Here is a 20,366-nt window from a genome sequence, read left to right on the forward strand (position 1 = left end):
AGATGCACAACATGAGGTGTTGATAAAAGCTGAACAGAAGTACCGGTGTCCTGTCTACCAGTGTAGCTGTGTGGTTTGTGGTGGTGACACTTCAGTATGTGTGTTTTATCTGGCAGGTTAAACTGATGATTTATTATATAGACCGAGTTATAACTTGAATAGAAGCAAGGGGAGGTGAAAGAGCTGAAGATGAGAGCCGTGGCATTGATCTGTCATTTAATGTGGTAAAGGATGTCATTGGTAAGGTGAGGTACGTGTGAGTGCAAGGCGGTAGGAGATGGAGTGCCTTGCTTAATTGGAGGTGGGGATTTGTGATTAAAGAAACCTCGCGTCATTGGAATTTAACTGTAGACTGACTTGTTTTGTTGACCTGGTATTGGCAGTTTTTGTTTTGTTCTCCATCGTAATGCAGGGTCCTTGCTGCTTCGGTAAGAACAGCAGAGACCGACCCAAGCAGTTCTTGTTTGCAAGGCGGTGTTCCTGTCGTTCTTTCTTCTAGAAGTCAATCAGTGGAGAGACTTGTGATGCTGATGTATGTTGTAGAAGCAGTTCACCTTTTGGGATGAGTGTCCATTTGTCGGGTTGTTTCCATTGCCCCTTTGGGACAGAGTCTCGGGGGGCTGTGGGTTGAGATTTGTCCAGTGTGCATATTTTTGTCTGGTCTAGATTCTGTGCAAGAATGTCAGCTGGGGTATTGTGAGGAGTCAGGTTTTCAGGGTTATTTATTTATTTGTTTATACATCCCCGAAAGGCAGAGGGCAGCAGGCCACTGAACAAAAACACACAAAGACAACATAAACCACAAGACATGGGAGGTCAAAGACTGATGCAGATTCAATCAAACAAAGGGGTTTTTAACTTTTTGCAAAACGTCAACACGGCTTCTTCTTGTCGAAGTATTGGGGAGAGCATTTCAAGCTGAGGCTGCAAGAAAGGGAACGATCTTCCATTTCCCTGAACATGATTGAGTTTAGGGCACATCAGTAACCAGCCATTGCTTGATCTAAGCGTTCTCTCAGTTTGACACTTGATACATTTCTCTTTCACATAAAGAAGGACATTGATATCGATAGTTTATTTATATAGCTCCTATACACACGTTTCAAAGGGCTTCAAGGCAAGGGAGGGAGCAAGGGAAAATACAATGGCCCTCATTACAACCTTGGCGGAGAACCATGGTGCTATTAGCACCATGGTCCATGCCGCTAAGGTTGCAATTCCGCCATGGCGGTTGGCGGACTTACCGCCCCATTCCGACCTTGGCGGGGCGGTAAGTCCCCAATCCCCATTTACCCTTCCCCATTCCCATTTTTGCCCCATAGGGCATAATGGGAGTGGGGAAAGCGTTAATTATGCCACCGTAAATTACGGTGGCGTAATTAACAACAAGGTCCCTTAGCGCCATGGATTTTAACACCTGCTAAAAGCAGGTGTTAAATCCTCCATGGCGCTAAGGGACCTCGGAATCAGGCGGTAAGGGTCGGTGCTGTTTACGCTGCCGTAAACCCCTTACCGCCTGGGTCGTAATGAGGCCCAATGACATTCTTACAAGGCCTTGAGTCATTAAGAATGTGAAATTAACTATTGTACTAGGCCTGACATTTCAGATAGTGCAAGAGCTTTGACAATGATAAGGCGGGCAGGGGTGAAGGGGAGGTAGGAGATGAGACATACAACGCGTGTGTGTGTGTGTGTGTGTGTGGTGGGTGGAAGGGCTGAGGACGACCTTAAGGAATGAAAGACCTTAAAGATCAGACGAAAGGGGGCAGCACGGGGAAAAGGGAGAAAGAGCTACTGGAAGAAATACACGGCACGTGGCCCAGTGAGAGAGCTTGCTCTGGGGATCCCTACCTAGGTACAGCGCATGCGTGTGCATGCACTCACTGCGCATGCGTCTGCTCCCTCGGGGGGGCTTTCCTATCTGCGCATGCTCTAAAGAGCGGTGTATCGGTAATACGCATGTGCTGTAGTCAAATGTCTCGGCACTGCGCATGCTCGCAAAAGTAACACAATCTCGGTATTGCGCATGCTCTTTGGATCTCTAGTTGGCACAGCACATGCTTTGCAACTGCGCATGTCTGCAGTTCCGTATCTCATCAGTGCGCATGCCTGTAAATCCGTATCTCCGCAATGCGCATGTCTGTTCCTCGGCTCCACACCCCGGGTGGCAGCTCAGCCCACCTCCGCCCCCCCCCCCCCCCCCCCCGCGAGGCTCTGCTGATGGTGGACGTGCTCCCCCTGCTGCCCCCCCCCTATTCCACCCATCATTTATACCCCAAATTCTGAATATTGCAAAGGGAGGCGCTTCACAGGGGGTGATGCAGTGATTACGGGATAATCGCCTGCAGGTGAGGGGGGGCGGAACACTCTTCAGTTGGGAGGGGATTTGTGGGGAGAGGAGGAAGGGGTACAATAAGAAGACCCTTCTTATTGTGCATTAATTGTACACTCTTCCCTTCTGCTGCTCCTTCACAAAAGGGGGGGGGTTGGGGAGGGTCATATAAATTCAGACCTGTCTCACACATTGAAATCCCTCTGCATCATCCAGAAGGCTGTTTGGGGTCGAGGGACACTCTATCTACAACTTCTCACCAAATACTGTCCTTCCAGACCCTTACGCTCCTCTGGCCCCAACCCTGCGTGTCAGTCCCTGTTCTAAACAGTGAGCTGGGGGCAGATCTCTCTCCTCGACTGGCTCCCTCCTCTGGAACAGCCTCCCCCCTCCTCGCTGTCTTGAGCCGGACATCCTCAAATTATGGAAGCTCCTCAAGACTTTCCTCTTCACCCCTCCTTCTCCCTCTCACTCCTATTCTAATACCCCACAGACGCTGAGATTGGTGGCCTGGCACCTTATGTGTCCTTCTGTGTCCCGGCCTTCCGCCCAATCGTCTTCAGCCTTCCGCACCATCCCAGCACTTGCCTTCTGGCACCCACTGATATGATATGATATGGTATTTGTAACGCGCCTATACACAAGTGTTTCAAGGCGCGACGAGGCAAGGGGGGGAAACAAGGGGAGACAGACAACGATCCTACTAGGCCAGGTGTCAATCAGATCGCGCAAGTGCATGGGTAGAGGGGAAGGGAAAAGTGCAAGGGGAAAGGGAGAGGGGAAAGTGCAGTACAGGGGTAGTAGAATAACAAGATAAATAATAAGGGCCAGCTGGTGGCAAGTGCAAGGTAAGTGCAGACAAGTGCTGGGAAGGGGGGCTGAAGGGATACAGAGACAGTCCCGCAGTGCAGGGGTTACCAGGGAGGCAGTGCAAGGGGAGAGGGGCAGGGCCAAGGGCAAGATCGGTGAGAGTGGCCCAGTTGCAGATTCAGTGCAATTTCAGTCAGGAATATAGCAGGGGAGAGGGGGAGAGAAAGCAGAAGCAAAGAGGAAGGTTTTGAGGTGCTTCCGGAACCGGAGATGGTTCTCCTCAAGTTTCAGGGAGGCAGGAAGGCTGTTCCAGAGGGAGGCCCCTGCTGCGGAGAGAGATCTATCCCCAACTCGTTGCTTGGAGAAGTGGCTGACCCTGAGGGAGTTGGAGGCGGATGAGCGAAGAGCTCGAGAAGGAAGATATTTAGGAAGAGAGAGTTGAAGGTATTTTGGTCCCAGGCCTCAGAAAGCCTTGTGTACAATGCAGAGGGTTTTGAACTTAATCCTCGCAGCCACTGGGAGCCAGTGTAGAGATTTCAGTCCTGGACAGATACGGTCCCTGGGCTTGAGATCAAGGACAAGTCTTGCAGTCCTGTTCTGGATGAGTTGCAGAGGGCGGAGAGTAGAGGCAGGCAGATTTAGATAGAGGCTGTCACAGTAGTCCAGTTTAGAGAGAACCAGGGCTCTGGAGACAGTGAGCTTCTGGGGGAAGGAGAGGAAAGGAAGGATACCTCTGAGGAGGTGCAGCTGGTAGTGTGACTTCTTAGAGACATCAGATATGTGAGGAGAGAAGGAGAGTGTGGAGTCGAAGATGACCCCGAGGTTTTTTGCCTTGCAGGTAGGAGCAGGAACAGGGGCCGGCCAGAGAGCTGCAGGGAAGGAGGGAGTGGGTGTGCCGATGAGTAGAATCTCAGTCTTACTGGCATTAAGGCAGAGATCATTGGCGGCACACCATTCCTGGATAGCAGACAGACAGTCAGAGATGAGGGAAGGAGAGGAGGAGGCCAAGGGTAGCCTGAAAATAAGCTGGATATCATCTGCATAGCACTGAAAGTTGGGGCATAAAGCGGCGATGCGGTGGCCAAGGAGTGCCAGATACTGGTTGAACAGCCACGGAGAGAGGTTAGATCCCTGGGGGACACCACAGGTAGAGACAAAGATGTCAGAGAGGAAGGACCCCAGTTGGACCTGGGAGGGTTGATTGGAGAGGAAAGAGGTCAGCCACGCCAGGGCCTGACCAGTGATACCCAGGTTATCACGGAGACGGTTGAGCAGGATGGCATGGTATTAAAGGGAGAAGAGAGATCGAGCAAAATGAGAACACACGGAGTGTTAGAGTCGAGGTTGGAGAGCAAGTCTTCACGGATGTTCAGGAGAGCAGTTTCCGTGCTTCTGGCAGCTCTGAAGCCAGACTGATGGTCATGAAGACTACCAACAGATTCAGCATGGAGATTAAGCTGGGAGATGGCCAGTTTCTCCAGGAGCTTGCCCAGGAAGGGAGTGATGGAGATTGGGCGATAGCTAGCCAGGCACGAGGGGTCGGAAGAGGGTTTCTTAAGAAGAGGGTGCACAAGGGAGTGCTTAAGGGGGGATGGGAAGACTCCTGAGGTGAAGGAGTGATTGCAGAAGTCAGCCAGGGCAGGAGCCAGGGTGTCGATGTGGTCCTTGATAGTTTTGGAGGAACGGGTGAACCTGTTTTGACGAGACTTTCATAGATCGGACTTGTCTGGAAACCTTGTCAGCAGAAAAAAGGGGAAAGGCAGAGAAGGAGGGAGGAGGGGTGGCTGCAGAAGGGCCAGAGGAAGAGCAGGGAATAGAGGGATGGAGGTGATAGGAGGAGCGAGAGGACAGGATGTCCTTAGTTTTTTAAATGAAGTGAGAGGCCAGTGCCGTGCAGAGGGCCTGGGAGGGGACAGGCGAGGTAGAGACTGCAGCAGGGTTGGCCAGTTCCTTGCAGATTTTAAAGAGTTCAGCCGAATTGTTAGATGCCGCAGAGATGCGGGCTTGGATAAGGGGTCTCTTCTTGGTGAGAACAGAGAGCCGGTATTGCCTTTGGAGCAGGCGGCAGGCCAGTTTGTCAGAGGATGAACATGAAGCACGCCATTTCCTCTCAGCCACCCTGCACTTGCGTTTTAGGGTGACGAGATCCGAGTCATACCAGGAGTTACATTTGGCTTTGGGCTTCAGGCGGATTCTCATGACAGGGGCAAGGATATCAAGAGTATCAGATATAGCAGAGTGGAGAGTGGAGAGGGCTGTGTCACGGTGGGAGTCAGCCAAAGGGGGGGGGGTGAGAAGGTAGCGGCGAAAGTCTCAACTGACACATGCTTCATAGGTCGGATGACCGAGAAGGAGGGTGGCAGTGATGAAGTTGGCTTTGCCTGAGGGGTAGGGAAGGTGAGGTGGGAGGAGAGGAGAAAGTGATCACTCCAGGAGAGAGGAGTGGAGAGAGGGACAGAGAGGGGAAGGTCTGAAGAGATCAGAACATCGAGAGTGTGCCCTGCAGAATGAGCCGGCCAGAGGGGAGAATGGTGAGTGAGAGAGAGTCGCAGAGGTCGCAAAAGAGTTCAGAGGGGGGACAGGAGGCATCCAGGTGGATGTTGAAGTCTCCAAGAAGGAGGAGTTGAGTGGTTGAGGCCAGGTGTGAGGAGGAGAGGTCCGCTAACTCAGAGAGGAAGGAAGAAATCCGACCAGGTGGCCGATAGATAGTAGCCACAGTAAGGGAATGGCTTGGCGAGAGAGAGAGCCTGCAGACGAGGCATTCAAAAGAGGAGTAGGCCTGCGTAGGAATGACAGAGGCAGGAATCCACTCAATGAAGATGAGGGCTACGCCACCACCAGAGCGGTTGGGCCTGGGCGCAGAGAGGATCTTGTAGCCATCAGGTAGGAGTGTGTCAAAGGGTTCCATGTGATATTTTCGCCGCAAAAATATTGCGATGCAAAAATATTGGTATATTTTTGTGGCGAAAATAACACATGGACCCTGCGGGGGACACCCCCGCATCATTTTTTTATGTGCGGGGGACACCCCCGCAACCCCCGCTCCTAATATTTCCGCCACCAAAAATATTGCCTATGGCCGTTCCCGAAGACCATATGTACGGCGATATTTTTGGTGGTGAAAATATTACCAGATACCTGTCAAAGCTGGTGACAGAGCTGGCCGTAAACCATGTCTCAGTGAGGCCGAGGACATCTAGGTCAAGTTCTTCAAGAAGGCGGCAGATGTCAGAGGAGTGTTTGACAGCGGAGCGGGAGTTAAGAGTGGCAATGTGGAGAAGGTTACCCCCCTTGAAAGACTTCCGGGGAGGGGTACAGATGAGAGGTACGCCCTGCGGAAGTTTAGAGAGCGCCTGAGAGGGGGCAGAGAGGGAGGTAGAAGGCAAGGTAGCCGAGGAAAGGGGGGAGGGGCCAGCAGGAGAAGAAAGGAAGTTGATAAGGTGTGGAAAGCGTCTATCAAAGAGATGAAGGTTGGCCTGAGGGCCTTGGACCAAGACGGTCCCATTAGAGTAGACATTAATGATGACTTTAACGGATAGGAAGGAGGTCAGGAGGGCGTCCCAACGGTGCCACCATTAATGGGAGAAGAGGAGAAAGGAGAGAGCACAGAGACCATATGGGGGGTCCATAGATCAGGTGAAGGAACGACAAAGAGGATGTCGGTGAGAGTTTCCTTGGAGGAGGCACTGATGTAGGTGTCAGCGATAGGGAGGCCTGGGTTGGAGACCAGGATGTCCTTTTTAAATTTTTTCCTACCAGACTTAGTGAGGAGAGCAGGATAGTCAATAGAGAAACAGTTTGAAAAGTTAGGGGAGACAGAGAGCACCATAGAGTAGGAGGGAGGTCAAAGGGATAAACAGACAAGACAGAGAGAGGCAAGTGCACAGGAGAGAGTGGGAACAAGATGACGGCACTAGGGGGGCGAGCGTAGGAAAGGCACCAGGCATACCAAAATAGGAAGGAAGACAAATCAAATTTGAGAATCCTAAAGAGGGAGAAAAGGCCTAGGTTTCACAGTGCAATTATAAAGGTGGTACCGTTAAAATCAATTTAGCGCTGCCTACATTTGAGAATCCTAAAGAGGGAGAAAAGGCCTAGGTTTCACAGTGCAATTATAAAGGTGGTACCGTTAAAATCAATTTAGCGCTTGCATGTCTTTCACAGGCCTGCACTTACTAATGGCAGGAGATCACTTTGCACCTAGCAATCTCTGCCAGTCACTGTTGCACACATCTAACTCCTTGGCACTTCCCTCTGTGGAACTCCTACCACTTACTCCCTTCCCCATCCCTCTTCTCTCCCTGCACTTGCATGTTCTGAATGCTCACAAGGCCTAGTAGGACCGTCCCTTTTCCCCTGGTCATCTGTTTATTATTTTGCCTTTGTTCACATGTTCCCTCCCCTTTGCCCTGTGGGTGCTTTGAAACACAATTTCTTGATGTATAAGTGACTTACAAATGCACATTGAATAAATAAATTCCAGAAATATGTGTCTCCGAGTCCCCTTCAGTCTTAAATAACAGAACCTGGAGGATTAGTTTAGTGTATTTAATTATTGTAAGGCGCAACGCGCCTCAGGCTTCTGTGCGCGTCGGATGGATGATTATGAACAGCTTTGTACCAGAAGTCCATTATTTCCCCTATTGGGATAATGTGAAGGCTACATCTCAAAAAGTGTCTAAATCGCGCATTAGGAAATTTTATTAAGTAATCGGGTAACACTCTGCATTTTTTCTCAATGGATACCAGGTCTCTATACGTAATGTATTGGCACACATGTCCTTGTGTCGACCCAATCTACTTTCCCCAGTCTGGTTTTAATAAGGGTAGGTATAGTTATGAAGATCTCACTGGTAACGGCTAGATGACATAGTATGTCATTGTATACATCACTGACGCGGTTGAGTTCCTCCTGATTACCATTCGGGATCATATCGTTTAGGTCTTCAAGCATAAGACTGTCCTGACGGCACCAATGTATTGTACAAGAGCAATAGGTTCAACTGGACCCAAGACTTTAGGGAGGTCAGTCCAAACATATACCTGATTGCTGGTATGGATACGCAATTACGCAGGGACAGCGCTTCGCACGAAAGTAAACCTTCAAGCATACTCCATTTACAGGAATTCCTACGGTTCGATATTTCAAAGCTGTAATATATGGCGGGTACTACCATACCAAAGTAGCATTTACTAGAGGGATCATTTAGAACTGGCAGTATTTGGTGTTGATCCTTTTCATTCGAGCTGCGTAAATTAGAGCATATAGCCACGTTAAACTCAGGTTGCCAGATAATTGGAAACCCAAATAAGTCAGATGTTCTTCTGCCTCTAACTCGTTATTCCTGAGACTCCACTTATACTTCGGCAAATGCAGAAGTTTAGAAAATCTGTTGGTTTATGTTATTATTACATTAATTGACAGTTTGTAGCCGAAGTATAGGTAGAGAATCCATTTAGTAAGCGCTGCAATCAGACAGGCATCTGGTATAAAAGCAGGATGTTGTTGGTGCTGCCAACCAATGTATATTGAGCTTTCCCAGCCTTGGTGGAAAACTGAATACTATCAGTCACAGTGCCTAATTCAGAGATCTAAAGATGAATACAGCAGGGGGCTAAAACGCAACCCTGCCTTAGTCGTCTGCGTGTTTAGATCCTGATTGTTAAGGCACCCTTAGAATTAAGTATAACTTTTCTGAGTGTATCACTGTGGAGGCCATCTTCCTCCATAAATTAGACAGGTTGACAAGATCGAAAGCTGAGGTTAAGTTGATGCTAGCTATATAAATAGCCTTGTGTTTCCCACAAATGGTTTTATTTTTCAGGGTGTTTGCAAGGTAGGGATTCTCTTATTTGCGCTAGCCCATGCTTCAAGCTCTTTAAGGATAATGAAGAGTTCTCTTGATCCCCCTTTTTAAACTGGGCACTATATAGTCTGTGTGTCAAGAATGGGGTTATAGTTTCCTCTTGATTACTTCTTGAAACAGTGCAGTTAAGATTTGCGACCATATGAGAGGACGCTCTTTCATGAGGCCAGCAGGTAACCCGTTCAGGCCGGGGACTCTGGAATTTCCTACTTCCAAGATTAATAACTCAGTTTGTTGTTGACCCCAAATGGACCTAGAATTACAATCTGAAATGAAACAGATACAAAGAATAAGGAGAGACGTAGTGAGCCAACATATCAGTGTTGAGGACTTTCACTGTAGCTTACAAAGGTTAATTTTATCAATACTCTTGTTATGCCGATGAACCCGATTCCCTTATGCTGAAATCACCAAGGGAACAGAGGGCATAACATTGTTTGTCTCCAAAGCCAAATCAAAACCGGTCTGAAGCCAGTTGTGGTCATTGGCAGTCACTGGAATAACTTCAAAACAATAGTCGAACAGACACTGGGAGGTAAACATATAATCTATGTAGGAGTAACTATGTTCCCGATGTCAGGTCGGAATTAACTCCCGATCATGCAGTAAATGGCTCGACAGATTAAATAGCTTCCAAGAGTTTAAAGTCGTCCTGGTGGGATCCTGTGGTTATTAAATATTTCAAACCTTCTTAGTTGAGGATCAGAAGCTTGGCATATGTGCTGAAGTCACCATCTAGTAAGATTATATTCGAATTGGACCCCTGGTACCATTTAGTTATTAAAATATCAGCCAAGTGATCCCCAAACTCGGATACCAGTTTTAACTCGATTTCTGTATATGTTGATAAATAATAATTTATTATGCATTTATTAGTATATGTTGATAAATAATAATTTGTTTCAAATTAATTAGTGCTTTAGTAACAGCCTTCACAGCTATGATATCCATGCAAGGTTTGGACCAAGTAAAGGCCCTCATACCCAGGTTGTGTTTTTAATAGCAACAAGTAGACCTCTTGAGTGTTGTGAAGGCATCCTGAAGTAAGACACAGGCAACAGATTCAATTTTCTAAATAAAAGGTTTTATTTTTCTTAAATGTCAGGATAAGATGTGTGTTCTATTAAGAAAAATGTCCGATCCATTCACAAATAAGCATTCCAGTCCCAACTTCAAGGGGGGTATTTGTATATTAGAGGGATCAGCAAGACAGTGGTGAATCAAAGTGCTGTTGCTCCCGAGCAGCGAGGACCCTGTTTTCCTTATTGGTTTGGTGATGGCTTTGGAGGTAAGATCTCCCTGGGTCTCGTTTAATGTGAATTTTGAGCAGGACACAGTTAGCTTGGCTTCAGTAAGTGGCTCCCGATCTTAAGCAATAATAAAAGTAATCCAAGTAAGTCAATAAAGCGCACGGGAGCAAGACAAATACAAATGTATTACATGCAACCGCGATCAGGAATAACTGAAAAAATCATTCAACGAACAATACAAAATGTGATGTTTTATAGTAGAAAGTAGAGTCACATCCCAAAACATTGTTTTAGAATACTTTGAGGATACCGTTTGCTGATTGGTCAACCAAAGTTGCTCTATAGGGAAATCTGTAGAAGGCATGGCCACTATTGGCCTGTCCTATCCCTTGTGACCGTTCTGTTAGCTACATCATAATAATGACTTCACGGTGGTACCATCTTAGTTTGCCAGACTTATGATTGGATAATCAACATCTTATTATGTTTAATGTACTCCTAAGCATTCAATTGGTGATGCTCTTTTGGCCTTTTTGGGGTGGGACGCTTCAGTCACGTTCACCAATGATAATTAAACGTTGGCACCATCTTACCATTCTGAGCCATCAAGAGGCGTCAACTGCAGCATATTATTGTGACGTCTCATTGGATACAAGTAACTTCTCCCTTTCCATTCCCATGGTTTATGTGCATGACCACATGTACTGCGCTCTTAGGCCCTTTGCTCTGGGACCGTGCACCTGTTGGGATTATGTGTGTTTTCGCCTCTGTGTGGAGATGTGATCTAGTGACTAAAATCATTTATGTGATTCATTGATGTGTCCTAATCGATGTACAACCTTTATTGCATCTTCTGTGTTCGGCTACGACCTTTACATCTGCGTTAGTCCTGAATAATGAGTTCTCTCTGAGCAGAGAGCTCACGTTATCCCTGTATGTGTCTACACTCCTAGGCGCTTCTTTTCCTACAGGGGCGATGTGCTTCTTCTGTTCAAATGACTCCCTCCTGTGCATGTCTCTGCAAGTAGTCTTGTACTCACCAGGGCAGTGACCTTGTATTTGTTACTTTTAAGAACATGGCAGAGCCTTTATTAGTTATGTTTCACTTTCTTTATGGGATGGACCGGATGGAGCATTCTCTTTTTCAGCCAATCCCTATGCTACATTCTACCCCTTCCCCTCATGGACCCTGCTTCTGATAGCAACATCTAATTAGGTCATGTTCCCTTGTGTTGTGCCAGGGAAAGAGTTTTACCCCATCTAGCCAATTGCTGCAAGACTTTACATTGTGCCCAAGGCCGCTGACCTTGACCAACACATTCCCCACGCATGGTCTTGAACCGACTGCATTTTCCTGTGTAAAACTATCTCTGATGTGTTCAGGTCTACTATTCAAATGGCCTATGCATTGCCTTTAGGTGTAAGGCCTGCTAAGGTGTAGGAAACTATGAAGCATTAATGTATGCATTTTATAAATATATCATGTGTTACACACATAACTACCTGATGTGTTTCTTGTTTCTTCTAGTCTTTGCTGACATGTGTGTATGTATTCGGTTAGGGCCCACTTCTGTCCATATAATATTCTATTGATGCCTTTGGTTTCTCACAGATGTAAGACGTTCATCCCAACGGAGCTCTGCACGGTTTGAAGGTGGTGTTCGAGCACTGCAGTTCGGAGGGCTACAGTGTCTGTTTGAAGGGTGAGCTGGATTGACTTCCGCAATGGATGGGTAAATTCAACAAGTGACATGAAGCGTGCAGTGGTTCAAGTCGAGGTCCTGAGGGATTCGAAGCTGTGATCCTGATGTCCCGATTTGATTTTTGAAGAGGCGGCACTTCGAAGTAATCCTCGGGGGTTAATTGACTGAGCCGAACAGGTGATGTGATCTGCAGTGTTGAGCCCAGTATGCCCACTTTGGGTGCAGCCCTTTCGGCGCTGGCTATTTTGCCACTCCATGCACACTTTGGTTGCTGTGTCCCACATACCCGAGCATTCAATGTGTGCATGCGTTTTCACTTATAGTACAGCTCCAAGCACTGATAGTGTAGTGTTTGCCTTAAACATACTGTAATCGAAAGCACTGCATTTATTAGTGCTTAGGATGACAACATATTTAGGCAAATAGTAACATCATGGCATGTGTAGATCCCAGCCCCCTGCTGGCCACGGTGACCAGGGTGCGACTGAAAGGGACCTGCGTCCATGGTGCCATGCAAAAAATGGCCGACCCCGAAAGGGATGCATCGGAATGTCTGGCTTCATGTCGAGCGGTACGATGGTTGCAGCAACAGCAGGTAGAAATGCCAAAGGCAGCACTGCGGCACCTCTGTTCTCTGGTCAGACCAAGCAACTTGTGTGACTGGGTATAGGGAGTGTCTGAAGTACACTGGGTATAGGGAGTGTCTGAAGTACACTGGGTATAGAGAGTGTCTGGGGTACACTGGGTATAGGGAGTGTCTGGGGTACACTGGGTATAGGGAGTGTCTGGGGTACACTGGGTATAGGGAGTGTCTGAAGTACACTGGGTATTGGGAGTTTCAGGGAGTGTCTGTGGTACACTGGGTATACGGAGTGTCTGGGGTACAATGGGTATAGGGATCATCTGAAGTGCACTGCGTATAGGGATCGTCTGAAGTGCACTGCGTATAGGGAGTGTCTGAAGTGCACTGCGTATAGGGAGTGTCTGAAGTGCACTGCGTATAGGGATCGTCTGAAGTGCACTGCGTATAGGGAGTGTCTGAAGTGCACTGCGTATAGGGATCGTCTGAAGTGCACTGCGTATAGGGAGTGTCTGAGGTGCACTGGGCATAGAGTGTGTGTGAGAGTACACTGGGTATAGGGAGTATCTGAAGTACACTGGGTATAGAGAGTGTCTGGGGTACAGTGGGTATGATATGATATCATATGATATGGCATTTATAACGCGCCTATACACAAGAGTTTCAAGACGCGACAAGGCAAGTGAAGGGAAACGGAAGGAAGACAGAGACAGCGATCCTACTAAGCCAGGTGTCATTGAGATCGTGCAAGGGAGGGGGGGAAGGGGAAAAGTGCAGGGGGACAGGGGAGGGGGAAGTGCAGAGCAGTACATAGGATGACAGTAAAATAAACAAAGAGCATAAATATAAGTGCAGCCAGCTGGTGCCAAGTTCCAGGGTAAGTGCAGACATCAGGTGTCAAGTGCTAGTAGGGGCTGTAAACAGAAACAGTCCCCGGGTGCAAGGGTTGCCAGGGGGCGCAGTGCAGGTTAGCAACTGGCTGGGGGGGTCCTGGGCCCGAGATCAGAGGGTGTCCAGAATCGTGCTGTCCGTGTCAAGAGACGTGCTGTCACACGCAGGGGAAGAAATGTCAGGGTTTTTTCCCTAATCCGGCATTACGGACGTTCCTGTGATTAGGGGTCACCGCCGTACCTTCAAACAATGCTCTGCGCCGATGCCAACAAGCATTCAATCTTGGGTGTTTGTCACGGGTCGATCTCGGCTGGTGGAGAGTTGGAGGTTGCCATGGAAGCTGGTTTCCTCGCGACGTCTTCCAATCACATAGCACACCTGGAACGAGTCATGTGACAGCCTCCTCCTATGAAGCTGCTCCGGCTTTCCAACCCGGTGCTTCTGACAGAGGGTAGCCAGGTAACCAGTGCAGTTTCAGATTCAGCCAGGAGATCAGCATGGGAGAGGGGGATAGGGGGAGAGAAAGCAGAAGCAAAGAGGAAGGTCTGGAGGTGCTTCTGGAACCAGAGATGGTTAACCTCAAATTTCAGAGAGGCAGGGTGGCTGTTCCAGAGGGAGGCCCCAGCTGAAGAAAGAGATCTACCACCAACTTGCTGCTTGGAGAAGCGACTGACCGTGAGGGAGTTGTAGGTGGATGAGCGAAGTGCTCGAGAAGGAAGATATTTAGGAAGAAAGAGTTATATTGAGGCCCCTGGCCCCAGAAGGCCTTGTGGACAATGCAGAGGGTTTTGAACTTAATCCTCGCCGCCACTGGGAGCCAGTGCAGAGATTTCAGTCCTGGAGAGATGCGATCCCAGGGCTTGAGGCCAAGGACAAGTCTCGCAGTCCTGTTTTGGATGAGTTGCAGAGGGCGGAGAGTAGAGGCAGGCAGATTTAGAAAGAGGCTGTTTCAGTAGTCCAGCCTAGAGAGAACCAGAGCTCTGGAGATGGTGAGCTTCTGGGGGAAGGAGAGGAAAGGGGAGAATACCTCCGAGGAGGTTCAGCTGGTAGTGTGACTTCTTAGAGGCATCAGAAATGTGAGGAGAGAAGGAAAGTGTGGAGTCGAAGATGACCGCAAGGTTTTTAGCCTCACAGGTGGGAGCTGGAGGAGGACCAAGAGAGGCCAGTCAGAGAGTGACAGGAAAGGAGGGGGCGGGTGTGCCGATGAGGACAATCTCGGTCTTACTGGCATTAAGGCAGGAATCATTGGCGGCACACCACAAAATATAGGGAGTGTCTGGAGAACAGTGGGTATAGGAAGTGTATGGGCTACAGGAGTGTCTAGGGTACACTGGGTACATAGTGTCTAGTGTACACTGGTTATAGGGAGTGTCTGAACTACAGTAGGTATAGAGAGTGTCTGGGATACACTGGGGTATAGGGAGTGTCTGAAGTACACTGGGTATAGGGTGTGCCTGGGGTGCACTGGGTATAGGGTGTGTCTGGGGTGAACTGGGTATATGGAGTGTCTGAAGTACACTGGTTATATAGACTGTCTGAGGTACACTGGGTATGGAGAGTGGCTGGGGTACACTGGGTACAGGGAGTGGCTGGGTTACACTGGGTACATGGAGTGTCTGGGGTACACTGGGTATAGGGAGTGTCTGGGGTTCACTGGGTATAGGGAGTGTCTGGGGTACAGGGAGTGTCTGAAGTACACTGGGTATAGGGAGCGTTAGGGAGTGTCTGGGGTACACTGGGTATAGGGATCAACTGAAGTGGACTGGGTATAGGGATCGTCTGAAGTGCACTGGGTATAGGGATCGTCTCGGGTGCACTGGGCATACGAACCGTCGTCTGGGGTGCACTGGGTATAGCGAATGTCTGGGGTGCACTGGGTATAGCGAATGTTTGGGGTGCAGTGGGTATAGAGAGTGTCTGGGGTGCACTGGATATAGATAGTGGCTGGGGTGCAGTGGTTCTAGGGAGTGTCTGGGGTGCAGTGGGTCTAGAGTGTTGGGGCATACAGTGGGTCTAGAGTGTGGGGGCATACAGTGGGTATAGGGAGTGTCTGGGGTGCACTGGGTCTAGGGAGTGTCTGGGGTGCAGCGGGTCTAGGGATTGTCTGGGGTGCAATGGGTCTAGGTAGTGTCTGGGGTGCAGTGGGTCTAGGGATTGTCTGGGGTGCAGTGGGTCTAGGTAGTGTCTGGGGTACAGTGGGTCTAGGGAGTGACTGGGGTACAGTGGGTGTAAAGTGTCAGGCCGTACAGTTGGTCTAGAGTGTGGGGGTGTACAGTGGGTATATGTAGTGTCTGGGGTACCCTGGGTATAGAGAGTGTCGGGGGGTACAGTGGGTATAGAGATTGTCTGGGATTTTACACACTCCTAAAAGGCCTGATACGCACCTTAGCTGGAGGGCTGCTTTCAGGTCCAAACCATGTCACTCCATTACAGTGGGTATAGGGTGTCTGGGAATTTGACACACTTCTAGTTATTAGAAGAATTGCTTCTCAGAGGCATTTTTCAGACTTTATGATTTGTCTGCTTGAAGAAAGTTTCAATATTTTAATTTAGCAATGTTTGCTATATTGATGTGGATGCCATAGGTGTATGCGATCTGCCACACTCCAAGGCAGCCAATAGTGGTAAAGGCGAGTGCTATCATCCACACTCCAAGGCAGCCCATAGTGGGAAAGGTGAGTGCTATCTGCCATACTCCAAGGCAGCCAATAGTGGTAAAGGCAAGTGATATCTGCCATACTCTAAGGCAGTCAATAGTGGTAAAGGCGAGTGCTATCTGATATACTCCAGGGTAGCCAATAGTGGTAAAGGTGCATGCTATCTGCCACACTCCAAGGCCTCCCATAGTGGTAAAGGTGCGTGCTATCTGCCATACTCCAAGGCAGTCAATAGTGGTAAAGGCAAGTGATATCTGCCATACTCCAAGGCAGTCAATAGTGGTAAAGGCGAGTGCTATCTGATATACTCCAGGGTAGCCAATAGTGGTAAAGGTGCATGCTATCTGCCACACTACAAGGCCTCCCATAGTGGTAAAGGTGCGTGCTATCTGCCATACTCCAAGGCAGCGATAGTGGTAAAGGCGAGTGCTATCTGCCACGCCCCAAGGCAGCCAATAGTGGTAAAGGGAAGTGCTATCTGCCATACGCCAAGGCAGCCAATAGTGGTAAAGGCAAGTGCTATCTGCCCCACACCAAGGCAGCCAATAGTGATATTGATATTGATATATTGATATTTTATTTCTATCGCGCTCGTACACAAGTGTTTCAGAGCATGACAAGGCAAGGGAGGGGAACAGGGGAGAACAAAACAGTGATCTTACTAGGCCCAGTGACATTGAGAACACGGAAGTGCATGGGAGAGGGAGTGGAGAAAAGTGCATGGAAGGGGGGAGAAGTGGAAAGTGCGAAGCAGAGGAGAAACATATAAATAACAATAAATAAATAATAAAGGCAACAAACAGTGGTAGTGCAGCCAGCAATTTGCAAGTGCTAGTTTTAAGGCAGCAGACAGGGTAGGTCTGATAAGTGCAGGAAGAAAAAGGGGTGGGGGCTGTATGGGTCCAGATACAGACCCCAGTGCAAGGGGTGGCCCGGAGGCAGTGCGGACCCAGGCCCCAGAAAGCCTTGTGGACAATGCAGAGGGTTTTGAATTTAATCCTTGCATCCACTGGGAGCCAATGGACAGATTTCAGAGCTGGAGAGATACGATCCCAGGGCTTGAGGCCAAGGACAAGATTTGCAGTCCTGTTCTGGATTAGTTGCAGAGGGCAGAGAGTAGAGGCAGGTAGATTTAGAAAGAGGCTGTTACAATAGTCAAACAAAGAGAGAACCAGAGCTTTGGATACTCTCTTGGTAAAGGCGAGTGCTATCTGCCACGCTCCAAGGCAGCCAACAGTGGTAAAGGCGAGTGCTATCTTTTCACATGATTAAGTTTTATCAGTTGTGTTTTTTGGACAGCCACCATTGGTGCTATCGGTTTCTGCCCACCCTTTACTTGATCATTTATGAGATTATAGATGGCCCTGCTGAAGTCTTCTTTTGTATGTGCTGTGATGACATCGAGTGTCTTGATAACATTGGGATGGAGATCCTCTGCCGAGGCTTTGAGCTCTGTCATGTGCAGTCATATTGTTTTAGGCAAATCATCAAACTGTCTACCGTGGCTGGTCCCATTTTACTTGGGATCGGAGGTCATGGAATGTTTTAACAGATTAAGAAAAGAACGTCGGAGAACAAGATGGCCGCCGACACTAGGTAGACGTGCCGGCGGAACTCCCTGTACCTTCCTGCAGCTACTGCTGGACCCACCACCCCGCAGCAGTTGCTTTACTGGGGCGGCAAGAGGAGGATTGGCGGAGGCGCCTCTGGGGAGCAGGGAAAGCGTTGCGCTCCTCTCCGAGGCGCTGTGAGGAACCAGAAGGAGAACAGAGCGGCCCGGGAGCAGTGGCTGAGGAAGACGCGCTGTGCTGGGGGCGAACAGCTTGTGGTTGTCGGAGGAGTGCGCCCTGCGTGGGCTCATCGGAGGTCACCCTTCGCCCGGCAGCGTCCCGCCCGGCGAAGCGACGGTGCCAAATCCACCGAGGGAGACGAAGGCGGTCTCCGAGAGGAGGATCTGGGGCTCTGGTTGACCGGGTCCTACTCGGAGGTGGCTCCCTGGGAGATGCATGGAGTGAGGGAGCAGCGGAGGGCGAGGAACCGGCATTCCCCCTGTGGTCCCGCAGAGGGGAGAGAGAGCCTGCGGTGCCAGAGAGCGGATTCCAGGAAGGAACTCCGAGGTAAGGCGCATTACAGCGGCAGCTCCTGCTTCCCACTGGCCTTTTTACCGGGCCTAGGTCCCGAGTGCTCGCAGGGCACTACCAGCAGGGCACCGTCAGCAGCCCCTGAGAGGGATAGTTACCGGCTACAGAGGTGCGCGAGGCGTCCCCCCCCGCATACCAACGCTAGTGCGACTGGATCTCAGGCCCTGGGCACAAAGGACTTAAGCAGAGTGGCCCATTTAAAGGTGACTCAAATTCAGACATAAGGGGGCAGAGCATCAATCAAAACTACTAGTGTGAGCCCGATGGTTTTTAAGGGCCTTCTCTCAAGAAGTGCGAAGCCGCAAGGGGTGGAATGCTCTCTTGACAGGCCCTGGGGGCAGGTAGAGCCAGTAACCAATATTGGCAAGAAGGGGGCAGAAGCTCCCCCTCAGTAACACAGGTGCTGGAGATCTTGTGGCCCACAGGAGAGGATTTGGACAAAGCAGGACAGAACACAGGAGTGGGCGTTGTGCCCAGTGGCGGCCACCGCTGATAGAGAGATTTGGTACGCACTCCGCTATGTCTAGCAAACACAAAAGCAAAGTGACTAAAGGAGTGAACCCTCAAGGAGACGCGTCGGGTACTTTGCCCACAATGTGGACAGTCAAGGAAACCACAGAGGCTACCAGGGGTACCCAAGAGGGGGCAATGGGCAACAATGCTCTGGAGGGGACGGACCCTACAGCTCCAGTCACCCGCCAGGACTTTCATGGAGAAATGCTGACATTACAGACAAACTAAGCCAAAACTTTCCTGGACCAATTTCAACTGCTGCGAACAGACCTCAGTGCGGCCTTGGGGGAGGTCAAGCAGGAACTGAATCAGCTAGGTGAGAGAACAGATATTTTGGAGAGGGGTCTGCAGGCGGTGGATGATGACGCGAGAGCAAATAGTGAAGCTATTGATAGATTGGATGTAGCGACCCGGAATCTGGAAATCCAAATGGAAGACATGGAGAATAGGTCCCGGAGGGTGATTATACGATTCAAATTGCTTGCGGAATCGGTACAAGCCAAGGATCTGAAGGGGGCCATCCAAAACATCTGCGCTGATATCTTACGCGAAGCTGACCCAAATAGGGTAGAACTAGACAGAGTCCATAGAGTGGGACGTCTTAACAGAGATGCAAAGTCCAGGCCAAGAGATGTCCTTGCAGCATTCTCAAGATACGCCCAAAAAGAGGTAGTTCTAAGGGCAGCAAGACAACAGGAACCGATTCAATATCAAGATCAGCAGGTGGAACTCTTCCAAGACCTGGCCAACAGTACGCTGATAAAACGGCATCAGATGGGGCCGGTCCTATCAGTACTCAAAGAAAAGGGGATAAAATACAAATGGACATTCCCCTTCGGCCTCCTCTTCGAATGGGCAAGGGGGCAGAAGCGCATAACTACTCTGCAAGAAGGCGCGGACCTGGTACACCTGGACCTCGACAGGGAGCAGGGGGAAGGAGGATCAGGGAGAGCTCCGGGAGGGGCGAGTAGAATGAGACCAAAGCCATGGGACTGGTCCACAGTTGGGGAGAAAAGGAGGAGGAGGGACGCGGTACGCGGCCAACCCTGTAAGGAGACAGGGAAAAGCCTGATCAGTGAGGAGAGGGGGGCAGTGGGTGGAGGAGAGCCTTGACTAGTTACTTGACAAAGGGGTGGTGGGCTAAAAGGGAAAGAATGTAGAGCGGGGGAGGCGGGGGCGAACACATCTTGGGATCAGAAAGGGCGATGGAGCAGAGGGAGCAGAGAAGTTTCGGGATCCATTTGGGGAGGGTCGGGCGTGAGGGGGCGACTCGTTCAGAGGGGACTAGGCGTATAAAGGGGCGAAACAGAAAGTGGGTGCAGGGCGGCGGCAGCAAGGAGGAATCTAAGGACGAGGCAAAAGAAGGGGGATAAAGGGCAGAGCAGGGGCGTGTCTAAAGAGAGGGAGCATTTAAGTGGGTAACGCATAATGTTAGGGGGTTAAATTCCCACCTCAAGAGAAAAAAACTTGAGCAATTCACGAAGAAGGAGGGACCGGATATCCTGGGGCTCCAGGAGACACACCTCATGCTTAAGGACCAAGGGCGACTGAAACTGAAGGGATTTCACCAGATTTGGCACGCTTCAGGGAAGAACAAAACAGGGCGAGTAGCATTGGCCATC

At 49.6% G+C, this 20,366-nt stretch overlaps 1 long non-coding RNA gene across 1 annotated transcript in view; it reads left to right on the forward strand.

The window, feature by feature from the left end:
- Positions 1-2,213: 2,213 nt before the first annotated feature.
- Positions 2,214-20,366, forward strand: part of LOC138552212 (uncharacterized) — a 184,653-nt gene continuing 166,500 nt past the window's right edge. Inside the window, exons 1-2 of the long non-coding RNA XR_011295905.1 lie at positions 2,214-2,348; positions 11,872-12,139. This is a non-coding gene — a long non-coding RNA (uncharacterized lncRNA). The remainder of the gene's footprint in view (positions 2,349-11,871; positions 12,140-20,366) is intronic.

The sequence above is a fragment of the Ambystoma mexicanum genome, chromosome 1q (assembly GCF_040938575.1).
Source record: "Ambystoma mexicanum isolate Mex_15411 chromosome 1q, UKY_AmexF1_1, whole genome shotgun sequence".
In the NCBI taxonomy this organism is placed as follows: domain Eukaryota; kingdom Metazoa; phylum Chordata; class Amphibia; order Caudata; family Ambystomatidae; genus Ambystoma; species Ambystoma mexicanum.